This window comes from Lactuca sativa, chromosome 7 (genome assembly GCF_002870075.4).
Source record: "Lactuca sativa cultivar Salinas chromosome 7, Lsat_Salinas_v11, whole genome shotgun sequence".
NCBI classification, from domain to species: Eukaryota; Viridiplantae; Streptophyta; class Magnoliopsida; order Asterales; family Asteraceae; genus Lactuca; species Lactuca sativa.
In genome coordinates, this window is record NC_056629.2 from 32505411 (window position 1) to 32518349 (window position 12939).

The following is a 12939-nucleotide window of genomic DNA, read 5'->3' on the forward strand; positions in this document are numbered from 1 at the left end:
TCACATTACCTTATGGACAACAAAAGTACTTTAGTCTAGCACATATATGTACACCAACATCCTACTACCCAATAATCGTACAATGGCACGAACCATACTATCAAACATTCCACTTACTGGGAAGGTATAGTAGACTTATAGTCACGTTAGCTACTATTATTTCTCTTGTTAGTAATTAATATTACATAAACTACTAATTTATCGAATAATAGTATTGTTAGGAGCAGGATCCTCAAATCATATTCAGGATCCTTAAACATATCCCAGGATCCTGACTATTACCACTAATATTTCTAACACTTGTAACGACTATATTTTCTTTATTTTTCTCACATGTGCAGAACTAGTCAACACAAGACCCATTATCAATGAAGAGTCATCTCAACCAGTCAAAAGACTCATAATACCAACTCAAATAACGTTCATATGTTGATTCCAGAGGATCCCGAAATTATCGGACTTCTTGTTACTTACACTAGACTATAAATAACACATGTATCTAGCATACAATATAAACGATTAGCCCTAGCATTACTCTTGTACTCGTATTACTTTCATAATTTTTGTAACCTCATATTAAAATCAATAAAACACATCAAGGCAAGTGATTGTTATCACCTCCTAAGGTTTTATGTCGGAGATCGTACAAAGGATCAGAGGCTTTCCTTGTAACTCATTTGTCTCACTTTGATTTCCATTTGATACTTACATGACACTAACGCCACAGCCTCTCATACATTTTGGTCGAATTACACTTGATCAATTTTTGACCAAAACAATTTGGCGCCCACCGTAGGGACATGGTGTTCATAATCGTTCGAGAATCATGTTAACCCAACTGACCTTATCATCTTCCTCAAATCCTCCCATTTCCTCTAAAAATCTTCCTCCACCCCCAGGTAGAGCTCCCAATAAAACCACTGAAGCACCGAAGAAAAACACCTCTCCAGTCGCTACCCAAGAATTTTAAGATCCTCCTGTACTGATTTCTAAAAACGAAATCTTCGCCATGATGAAGAGATTGGAGTGACAAGTCACTCAGCATCAGGAGGACAACAGGACGACATACATGGAAGTGGAGAGAATGAGGGAAGAGATCTTCAAGCCTCAAGAAGTAGAACCCTTGATCTTGCAGCCCATGATCCTGAACTTCATCAACAAGGGATTCTTAGTGAACCGCCATGAGATAGGATCCTCAATACCGACCTCTGTTCCTGCCTAGGACATGGCTCCAAGAGAGCAAGCCCATATGATCCATGATCCCCGAAGAAACCTTTGTTACTCCCAATAACAAGGATCCTGGTAACTTCGTCAACAATATGAGCATGATCATGGCTAAATAACTTCAACAGCTACTTGTAGCACCTGGTTCCTGGTATGTAAATCTTATTGAGTATTTTCCTTCTTTTTAGCCTTGGACTCGGCGAGTCATAGGTCCGACTCGCCGAGTAAGGACGGGACCCGGGACATGTTTAAGTTGGCGACTCGGCGAGTCCATATTCTGGACTCGACGAGTCACCGCTGTTGGATGAAACCCTAAGTTTCAGGGGTTGCACCCTATTTAAACGATGTTTTGTGCCTCATATCCGCCCCCATTGCATCCAGAACACTCCCTCTCGAAGCTCTAACTCCTTTTTTGGTAATTTGGGTGATTTTGGTGCATTTCTTTGAAGTTTTGGAGAGAAGAAGAAGGTAGATCAAGAGGAGAGGAAGAAGATCCAGAATCTTTGTGCCATTTCAGAACTTCTAGAGGTATTGGACTCGAAACCCTCTCTGTCCCTTCATTATTATCTCATTGAGAGCTTGTGATAGCCATTTCAAGGCTTCTTCTAGTCTTGACCTCTGTGTAATGAGCTTATAGTGTTGAGGGACTTCGGATCTAGGCATGTTTGGGCTCTAAGGGCTCGGATTTGTAGCCTTTATGGACCCTCATTTCTTGAAAACCTTGGATCTACCATTTTAAGTACATTTTGAACCCTAAAATCCGTATTGGTGAATATCTACACGTAAAGTTGGAAACTTTACGTGTGATTCGTGTTCTAGGAGTCCAGATCTGTGAATGGCATGGACTGGAATCGAGCAAATCTGTGTATTTAGTGGGTGCATGGCAACGACTCGGCGAGTCGTTCATGTGACTCGGCGAGTCTGTTCGCGAGTCTCCGAGTTTGTCCCCTTTTCGTAGTGTCGAGTGAGCAGTGAGTCACGGGGTGTGACTTAGTGAGTCAGAAGCTGAACTCATCTATGGAGGAACTCGGCGAGTCAATGCCCTGACTCGGCGAGTTCAAGGCAATCTCCTTAGATCAAGAACAGACTCGACGAGTTGTTCATACAACTCGGCGAGTCGCAGCATAAGTATTCTTCGGATGAAGATGGACTCGGCGAGCTGTTCATACAACTCGGTGAGTCTTAGCATAAGTTTTCATCAGATGAAGATGAACTCGACTAGTTGTTCATACAACTCGGCGAGTAGGATGAAGGACTTGAATATCAGTTTAGAAGGAGAACTCGTCGAGTCGTCGCCTAACTCGATGAGTAGAAACGGGATTCAGGACAATCGTTTGGGTAGGGACTCGGCGAGTTGGAAAGCCAACTCGGCGAGTCGGGTCAACTGAAAGTTGACTCTGACTTTGACTTAGGGCATGATCAGGGGTAAAATGGTCATTTTACCCAAAGGGCAGTTAGCAGTGTTTGATTTAGTATGTTGTGGGAATTGCAGTCGGAGGATTTCCGGAGCAGCAGCAGCAGCAGTAGACAGTCAGTTCCCGATCAGATCAGTAGCTACTTCGAGGTGAGTTACCTTCCAGTAGCGGTGGGTCTACGGCCACAATGCCGGCCCACCAGTAGGAGTTGTTGTTAGATGATTGTCTTTGTGATATCATCTTGGTTTGCTACTACCTGATATGTTATGTGCTAGCGTGCCCTGTTTTATGTGATAGAACGAGGATCGGTTGTTAGGACCGAAGGGTAGTGCAGACACCCCATAATTTGTCTGACAGTATATGATGATATGTTTGCATGCTGGCTTGTTATGTTATATGCGATAGAGGTAGGAGGAGGGGACTAGTCCCCGAGGATCGGTTGTCAGGACCGACGGGTAGTCAGCACCCCAGAATAGCTTGACACGGGTAGGACGGCACCCCAGAATGGCCGCACGGGTAGTCGGCGCCCCAGAATGGCCGTACCAGGTAGTCAGGCACCCCAGAATAGCCTGGCAGTAATTGTGTTATGTGTTTGCATGGTATGTGGTAGGTTGGGGGAACTCACTAAGCTTTGTGCTTACGGTTTTCAGTTTTGGTTTCAGGTACCTCCTCAGCTAAGGGAAAGGAGCCGGCGCGGTAGCAGCATGTCACACACACACACACATACACTCTCTCTCTCTCTCTCTCTCTCTCTCTCTCTCTTTCTCTCTCTTGTTTCCGCAGTTACGAGTTTATTCTGGGATTGATACTCTGATATTTGATCGATCGAATGTTGTGGTTTTCAACTTGGTTTTCGATATGAAATGGTTTAATCAAACAATGTTTTAACTATTGATGCTTTTATGTAATGTTTTATAACAAAAATTTTGGACGTGAAAATTGGGTCGTTACAAGTTGGTATCAGAGCCCTGGTTTGAGGGATTCGGACACACCTTCGGGGGTGTCTGAACTCAAATCGAGGGATTAAAAGATTTTCTAAAAGAAAATGTTTTCTAAAAACTGAGAAAAGAGTTTCGAGAAAGAACGAAGTGTGTGATGTGCGCGACCGGCCGAGCTCAAGTAAGTATTCCCCAAAGTACCCATACGAGTTTATGCTATGTTTATCAGATTTGGTAGAACAACATGCTAGAATAGGACTAAGGATCTAGGAGTGATGCCTTATGTGTCTGCTTTATGTGTTTCAGTTGTATGAGAATTGCATGCTAGTTATTGAGTAGACAGCAAGTAGGATAGCCTGATTAGGTTATGCCTGATAGTATGAGCTTAGCACTTTATGCTAGTACAGTTCCTGTAAGCAGATAGAGTTGATTGAGATTGTTACCCTTGTCTGAATGCTGCTTGCTTCGTGCTATGTGGGACTCTGAATAATGGAAGTTAGCCATTAGGCAAATACGTCACGTCACATATGATCAAGGTTGAATAATCTTAGAGTGCCGGATTTGATCCTACTGTGCAGCTCTTGTTTGAGTCCAACCGTTGTAGGGGCGAGTCGGGTACTCGAAGGATTATCTGAGCCTTGTCACATGTGATGGTACTCGGGTAATGGATAATTGGCATTACAAGGAGGTCTGCAGCAGCTGAGGGCTGGATAGAGTAGAATCAGAGATTTCCCTAGGGCAAGCCCAGGATGAGTATAGCAGTGATCAGCAGTAGTGAAAGGGATCTGGTGGAGTCGAGGCATTCCTTGAAGAAGTTACGGATAGATGTGGAAGGTAGTATGGGCCTGTACTACTGAAAGCAGAGGATCCGTACCCGAACCAAGGAAGGCCAAGATAAGACCAGGGAACTTGTAAGTAGCAGTGATCCCTCAGGAAGTATCAATATCACTAATGATTGTATTATGTATTGCAGAATGGTGGTACTTCGATCGAGGCCGGTAGATGGCGGTTCAGGAGAGGGGTCAGGTTCGGGATCAGGTTCCGAGCTGGTAGATGAGGGACTACGCGAGTTCATCGCGTCAGAGATCACCAGAGGAATCCTTGAGTCGACCCCCATCATCTTTGGGTTGATCAAGGAAGGGATCGTGGAGTTGATGGAGGATCGCCTTCGGGCATTCAGGAGTGATATGGCATCTAGCCAGTTGGGATCTCGCACACTGTCCTTCAAGGACTTCAGGGGCAGTGGTGCGCCGGATTTCCATGGGGTGAAAGACCCCATTGCTGCCAGGCGATGGATTGTAGACATCGAGTCTGCACAGTTGACTAGCTTCTGTCCCGAGGGGTCGAAGGTGAGGTATGCAGCCGGGTGCTTACGGGACCGGGCCCGAGATTGGTGGGAGTCAGTGGGTGACTCGTTGGGAGCCTCGGCTATCGAGCTTCAGCAGCTGGCCAGGGAGTTCCTAGACATGAGGCAGACGACAGAGACTGTGGCGGAGATTACCGCCAAGTTCCGGGAGAGGGCATTGCTGGTGCCCCAGTACACAGGAGATGAGGACATGAGGAGGACCCGCTACCATGACATGCTATGGGTTGATATCCGGGAGCACGTCAGTTTTTCAGCTTGCCCCACCCTAGGCTCCATGATTGCCAGGGCGAGGGAGAGGGAGATAGATTTGGAGCACATCCGGAAACGGAAATCAGAGGAGGGTCAGACAGGAGGGGCTTCGGGGAAGAAGCCTAAGGGATCAGACGGGAGGCCGAAAGGCCAGTCAGGACCGAGCCGCTGCAGGAAATGCGGCAGGCCGCACGAGGGGGCGTGCAGGTTGGGATCATCGGGCTGCTACAAGTGCGGCAAGCCTGGGCACTTCAGCAGGGATTGCACTGCTCCGGCAGCAGTTATTCAGACATCTGAGTTGCTGTGTTTCCACTGCAACCAGAGGGGCCACAAGAAGGCCAATTGCCCCCAGTTGACATTTTCAGCACCGGTGAAGGCGCCAGCTCCAGCAACCCTGCGGATCACGGATGGCCGGCAGGGCAAGGCAGAGGCTCTAGTGGTGAGGAGCTGAGCATTTTAGCTGACTACCGAGGAGGCACGCGCCGCACCCGATGTGGTGACGTGTATGATTCTTTCCCTCTATCTTATTTTTATGATGTTATGATTATTGATATGTGCTCTGTATGTATATGTATGCATTAGGATCGTTCCATGTGAACGGCCTTCCAGTTCAGGTGTTGTTCGACTCGGGTGCGTCCCGATCATTTGTTTCCCTTGCGCTTAGCAAGAAGTTTCATGAGTCATCGGGCGAGTTAGATTGCCCTTTGGAGGTGGAGATTGCTGATGATCGATCGGTGCGAGCATCGATGGTATATCGAGATTGCGTGCTGCGTTTGTTTGAGGAGCGCTACTTGGTAGATTTGGTTCCCATTCCGCTGCGTGGGAACAAGGTGATTATAGGCATGGATTGGCTGAGCCCTAATGGGGCAATGATAGATTGCGCGCGGCAGCTGGTGCGAGTCAGGACCCCAGGTGGGGGAGAGTTAGTGATTCATGGCGAGAGGCCACCTTGCGGACCCACTGTATGTTCAGTAGCGAGGGCTAGGCGCTATCTTCAGCAGGGATGCGCAGGATATGTCGCGTATGTGATGGATACCCGGGAGGCGGGTGAGGCGACAGTGAGCAAGGTTCCGGTGGTTCGAGATTTTGCAGATGTTTTCCTGGAGGAGCTTCCTGGGATACCTCCGGAACGACAGGTTGAGTTTAGGATTGACCTCGTTCCTGGTGTGGCTCCGATAGCCAAGGCACCGTATCGGTTGGCTCCTCCTGAGATGCAGGAGTTGTCTACACAACTACATGAGCTGTTAGACAAGGGATTCATTCGACCGAGTAGTTCACCCTGGGGAGCCCCGATTTTGTTCGTGAAGAAGAAGGACGGGTCGCATCGGATATGTATAGATTACCGGGAGCTGAACAAGGTAACGGTGAAGAACCGTTACCCGCTCCCGAGGATTGATGACCTCTTTGACCAGCTTCAGGGAGCATCTTGGTTCTCCAAGATTGATTTGCGTTCGGGTTATCATCAGATGAGGGTCAGGGAGGAGGATACGCAGAAGACCGCGTTTCGGACGCGCTATGGCCACTATGAGTTTGTGGTGATGCCGTTTGGGCTCACCAATGCTCCTGCCGCGTTCATGGACCTCATGAACCGCGTATGCAGACCGATGCTGGATCGGTCTGTGATAGTCTTTATCGATGACATCTTGGTTTATCCCAAGACTCGGGAGGAACATGAGGAGCATCTGAGAGAGGTGTTGGATACCCTGAGGAGGGAGAGCTTGTATGCCAAGTTCTCCAAGTGTGAGTTTTGGTTGCGCGAGGTGCAATTTCTCGGACACCTTGTCAACCAGAACGGGATTCTGGTCAATCCGGCCAAGGTCGAGGCCGTGATGAGATGGGAGGTTCTGAAGTCTCCATCTGAGATTCGGAGTTTCCTGGGATTAGCAGGCTACTATCGGATATTTATTCAGGACTTCTCCAAGATAGTCGTACCCCTGACGCGGCTGACGAAGAAAGTCGTAGTCTTTCGGTGGGGACCTGAGCAGCAGGCTGCGTTTGAGACGCTGAGGCAGAGACTGTGCGAGGCGCCGATCTTAGCCCTGCCAGAGGGCGTAGAGGATTTTTTGGTATACTGCGACGCATCCATTTCTGGGTTGGGCGCGGTACTGATGCAGAGGGGGCATGTCATTGCCTACGCTTCGAGGCAGCTCAAGCCTCACGAGGCGAACTACCCGACGCATGACTTGGAGTTGGGGGCGGTGGTTTTTGCCCTCAAGATTTGGAGGCATTACCTCTACGGGGTTCGATGTACCATCTACACGGACCACAAGAGTTTGAGGTACCTCATGGATCAGCCGAATCTGAACATGAGGCAGCGTCGGTGGTTAGATGTGGTGAAGGATTATGATTGCGAGATCCTCTACCACCCGAGGAAGGCCAACGTGGTGGCTGATGCGCTTAGCCGCAAGGAGGCACCGATCAGGGATATGTGCATGAGGATGACCGTAGTGACTCCCTTGTTGGAGCAGATTCGGGAGGCCCAACAGGAGGCTATCAAGGAGGAACATCGGAAGAGTGAGCGTGTGGTGGGTCAGGTTTCCTCCTTTGATTATGATAGCCAAGGACTATTGACACTACACCGGAGGGTGTGGGTACCATATCACGGAGGCGTGCGTCAGATTTTGATGGAGGAGGCGCACAAGTCCCGATTCTCTATTCATCCCGGGGCGACGAAGATGTATAGGGATCTTCGTCTAGATTATTGGTGGCCCTGCATGAAGCGGGATGTGGCATGGTATGTTGAGCACTGCTTGACCTGCAGGAAGGTCAAGGCCGAACATCAGAGACCGCATGGCAAGATGCAGCCGTTGGATATTCCACTGTGGAAATGGGAAGATATCACGAAACTTCCCAGGACCGCGCGTGGAGTGGATTCGATTTGGGTCATCGTGGATCGATTGACTAAGAGTGCTCACTTTATCCCGATTCAGGAGAGCATATCGGCCGAGAAATTGGCCGACATCTATATCAGGGAAATCGTGGCGCGGCACAGGGTGCCAGTTTCAGTTATCTCGGATAGGGATGTGCGTTTTACTTCCAGGTTTTGGAAGAAATTTCATGATGAGTTGGGCACTCGTTTGCATTTTAGCTCCGCCTTTCACCCGCAGACGGATGGTCAAAGCGAGCGGACCATCCAGACTTTGGAGGATATGTTGCGGGCATGCGTGTTGGATTTCGATGGTAGCTGGGATACCTATCTTCCCCTGGCCGAGTTCTCCTACAACAACAGCTACCACGCGAGTATTGATCATTCCCCATTTGAGATGTTGTACGGTCGGAGGTGCAGGACCCCGATATGCTGGGGTGAGGTTGGCCAGAGAGTCATGGGGAGCACCGAAGTGGTGCTCAAGACGACCGAGAGGATCCAACAGGTCCGGAGCAGGCTTCAGACTGCTCAGAGTCGGCAGAAAAGTTATGCCGACAAGCGTCGATCCGATGTGGAATTCCAAGTCGGGGATATGGTCCTCCTGAAGGTGTCGCCTTGGAAGGGCGTCATTCGATTCAGGAAGCGAGACAAGTTAGGTCCGAGGTTCATCGGACCATTCCGAGTCATGGCCCGGGTGGGCAAGGTGGCGTATAGACTGGATCTGTCAGTCGAGCTCAGCCAAATCCACAACACTTTCCATGTTTCCCAGTTGCGGAAGTGCTTAGTGGACGATTCAGCAGTAGTGCCTTTGGAGGATATTCAGGTTGATGACAGCCTGAATTACATTGAGCGCCCAGTCGCAATCCTCGACAGGAAGTCGAAGGATTTGAGGAACAAGAGGGTGGAGCTAGTGAAGGTGCAATGGCAGCATCGCAAGGGTTCGAAATGGACTTGGGAGCTGGTGGACGAGATGATGGAGCATTATCCCGAGCTGTTTCAGGATCGAGCAGCAGACTTCGAGGACGAAGTCTAAAATAAGTGAGGGAGATTTGTAGCACCTGGTTCCTGGTATGTAAATCTTATTGAGTATTTTCCTTCTTTTTAGCCTTGGACTCGGCGAGTCATAGGTCCGACTCTCCGAGTAAGGACGGGACCCATGACATGTTTAAGTTGGCGACTCGGCGAGTCCATATTCTCGACTGGGCGAGTCACCGCTATTGGATGAAACCCTAAGTTTCAGGGGTTGCACCCTATTTAAACGATGTTTTGTGCCTCATATCCGCCCCCATTGCGTCCAGAACACTCCCTCTCGAAGCTCTAACTCCTCTTTTGGTAATTTGGGTGATTTTGGTGCATTTCTTTGAAGTTTTGGAGAGAAGAAGAAGGTAGATCAAGAGGAGAGGAAGAAGATCCAGAATCTTTGTGCCATTTCAGAAATTCTAGAGGTATTGGACTCGAAACCCTCTCTATCCCTTCATTATTATCTCATTGAGAGCTTGTGATAGCCATTTCAAGGCTTCTTCTAGTCTTGACCTTTGTGTAATGAGCTTATAGTGTTGAGGGACTTCGGATCTAGGCATGTTTGGGCTCTAAGGGCTCGGATTTGTAGCCTTTATGGACCCTCATTTCTTGAAAACCTTGGATCTACCATTTTAAGTACATTTTGAACCCTAAAATCCGTATTGGTGAATATCTACACGTAAAGTTGGAAACTTTACGTGTGATTCGTGTTCTAGGAGTCCAGATCTGTGAATGGCATGGACTGGAATCGAGCAAATCTGTGTATTTAGTGGGTGCATGGAAATGACTCGGCGAGTCGTTCATGTGACTCGGCGAGTCTGTTCGCGAGTCTCCGAGTTTGTCCCTTTTTCGTAGTGTCGAGTGAGCAGTGAGTCACGGGGTGTGACTTAGTGAGTCGGAAGCTGAACTCATCTACGGAGGAACTCGGCGAGTCAATGCCCTGACTCGGCGAGTTCAAGGCAATCTCCTTAGATCAAGAACAGACTCGACGAGTTGTTCATACAACTCGGCGAGTCGTAGCATAAGTGTTCTTCGGATGAAGATGGACTCGGCGAGCTGTTCATACAACTCGGCGAGTCTTAGCATAAGTTTTTATTGGATGAAGATGAACTCGACTAGTTGTTCATACAACTCGGCGAGTAGGATGAAGGACTTGAATATCAGTTTAGAAGGAGAACTCGTCGAGTCGTCGCCTAACTCGACGAGTAGAAACGGGATTCAGGACAATCGTTTGGGTAGGGACTCGGCGAGTTGGAAAGCCAACTCGGCGAGTCGGGTCAACTGAAAGTTGACTCTGACTTTGACTTAGGGCATGATCAGGGGTAAAATGGTCATTTTACCCAAAGGGCAGTTAGCAGTGTTTGATTTAGTATGTTGTTGGAATTGCAGCCGGAGGATTTCCGGAGCAGCAGCAGCAGCAGTAGACAGTCAGTTCCCGATCAGATCAGCAGCTACTTCGAGGTGAGTTACCTTCCAGTAGCGGTGGGTCTACGGCCACAATGCCGGCCCACCAGTAGGAGTTGTTGTTAGATGATTGTCTTTGTGATATCATCTTGGTTTGCTACTACCTGATATGTTATGTGCTAGTGTGCCCTGTTTTATGTGATAGAACGAGGATCGGTTGTTAGGACCGAAGGGTAGTGCAGACACCCCATAATTTGTCTGACAGTATATGATGATATGTTTGCATGCTGGCTTGTTATGTTATATGCGATAGAGGTAGGAGGAGGGGACTAGTCCCCGAGGATCGGTTGTCAGGACCGACGGGTAGTCAGCATCCCAGAATAGCTTGACACGGGTAGGACAGCACCCTAGAATGGCCGCACGGGTAGTCGGCGCCCCAGAATGGCCGTACCGGGTAGTCAGGCACCCCAGAATAGCCTGGTAGTAATTGTGTTATGTGTTTGCATGGTATGTGGTAGGTTGGGGGAACTCACTAAGCTTTGTGCTTACGGTTTTCAATTTTGGTTTCAGGTACCTCCTCAGCTAGCGGAAAGGAGCCGGCGCGGTAGCAGCATGTCACACACACACACACACACACTCTCTCTCTCTCTCTCTCTCTCTCTCTCTTGTTTCCGCAATTACGAGTTTATTCTGGGATTGATACTCTGATATTTGATCGATCGAATGTTGTGGTTTTCAACTTGGTTTTCGATATGAAATGGTTTAATGAAACAATGTTTTAACTATTGATGCTTTTATGTAATGTTTTATAACGAAATTTTTGGACGTGAAAATTGGGTCGTTACACTACGACAGATGATCTCGAGCATACCTGGAATAGTCCAACCTATACTGGAAGTCTCCCCAACAAGCCATAGGATCTCGAGATTCTCTCCTCCAATCGCTGACACTGAGGTCCCAAAGCGCTTCCAAACTCCCAGCATGAAGCCTTATAATTGGACCACGGATCCTGAAGAACATGTGGCACAATACAGGGAAAGAATGGAGATCATCCCCATTACCACACACTTGAAGGAAGCTTGCCTCTGCAAGGGTTTTAGTTCCACCTTCATAGGATCAGCCTTGAAATGGATACTAAATTTTCATCCTTACTCTATTACGTCATTTCCAAATTTATATAATATTTTTAACAACCAATTTTCTTGTAGAAGAATATTCGGGTGGTTCAAGATCCTAAGGAATCTCTTAGGGATTTCGTGAACAGGTTTGGCAAGGAAGCTTTGAGTATCCCCAACATCGACACAACAACTGTTGTGGAAGCCTTCAAAATGGGATTAAAGAAAAACTATCCTTTCTACCAAGACCTTGTAATGCCTCCATGAAAAATAATGGATGAAGTAAGGACCAGAGCACCAAGGTTCATAAGACTCAAAGAAGACAAGGAGATCCAAAAGAGGAGAAACCCACAAATCTCATATGATAATCCGAAATAGGAAGGCCGAATCCTCAACCCAGAGATCCTATATATCTAAACCTTATTCCAGACCCGATCATTATAGGGTTAATACCGTAGAAGATGAAGGGGAGGAAGATGAATTTCCTAAGATCACTTACTACTGTTTTTCTGTGGATGTTTCAGGTCTAATATTTTCCATGTAGGATGTTGGCGACAAAGTGAGATGGCCAAAAAAGGGAGAAAAGTCCACCACCTGGAAAGACAAGTCCAAATGGTGTGTATACCATGAGGACTTTGGTCAAATTACGGAAGATTGCATAACCCTAAGAAAAGAGATTAGTTACCTACCTCAGCAAATGATACCTCAAGGAGATCCTCGGAAGAAAAAAGGAATGATCCGAAGAAAAAGATCAGGATCCTCATAAGATCTTATAAAAATCAGGATCCCTTCCTGTGGATGCCAAGGTAATCAACATAATTTTTGGAGGATCTAGTATATGTGGCACCTCTTATTCTATATCAAAAATACATGCTAAAGCATCGAAGATGAAGAAAAAAGAAAAGCCACAGAAAAACGCATCGATCACAAACGAGAAGGAAATCACCTTCGACGAAACAGATAGAATAGATGTCCAGGATCCTCATCACGATGGCCTGGTAATCACTCTTTACATTGAAAACCATTTTGTTAGAAGAATACTTGTTGATAGAGGATCCTTAGTCAACATCATACCCCTAGACGCTCTGATAATGATGCACATCCCCGAAGGCAAAATAGTCAAAAGATCCTCAATGCTGACCGGATTCAGTGGCAAAAAAAACATAGCATCGGCGAAATAAAGCTACCTATTTACATAGAGGGGGTAAACTCTATGCAACAATTTTATGTAATCAATACATTGTCCTCCTATAATGTTATACTAGCTACTGTATGCCAATTTCTCGAAGTGTGAGCTTTGCTTTTGAGAGGTCCATTTCTTGGGACACCTCGTTAACAAGAA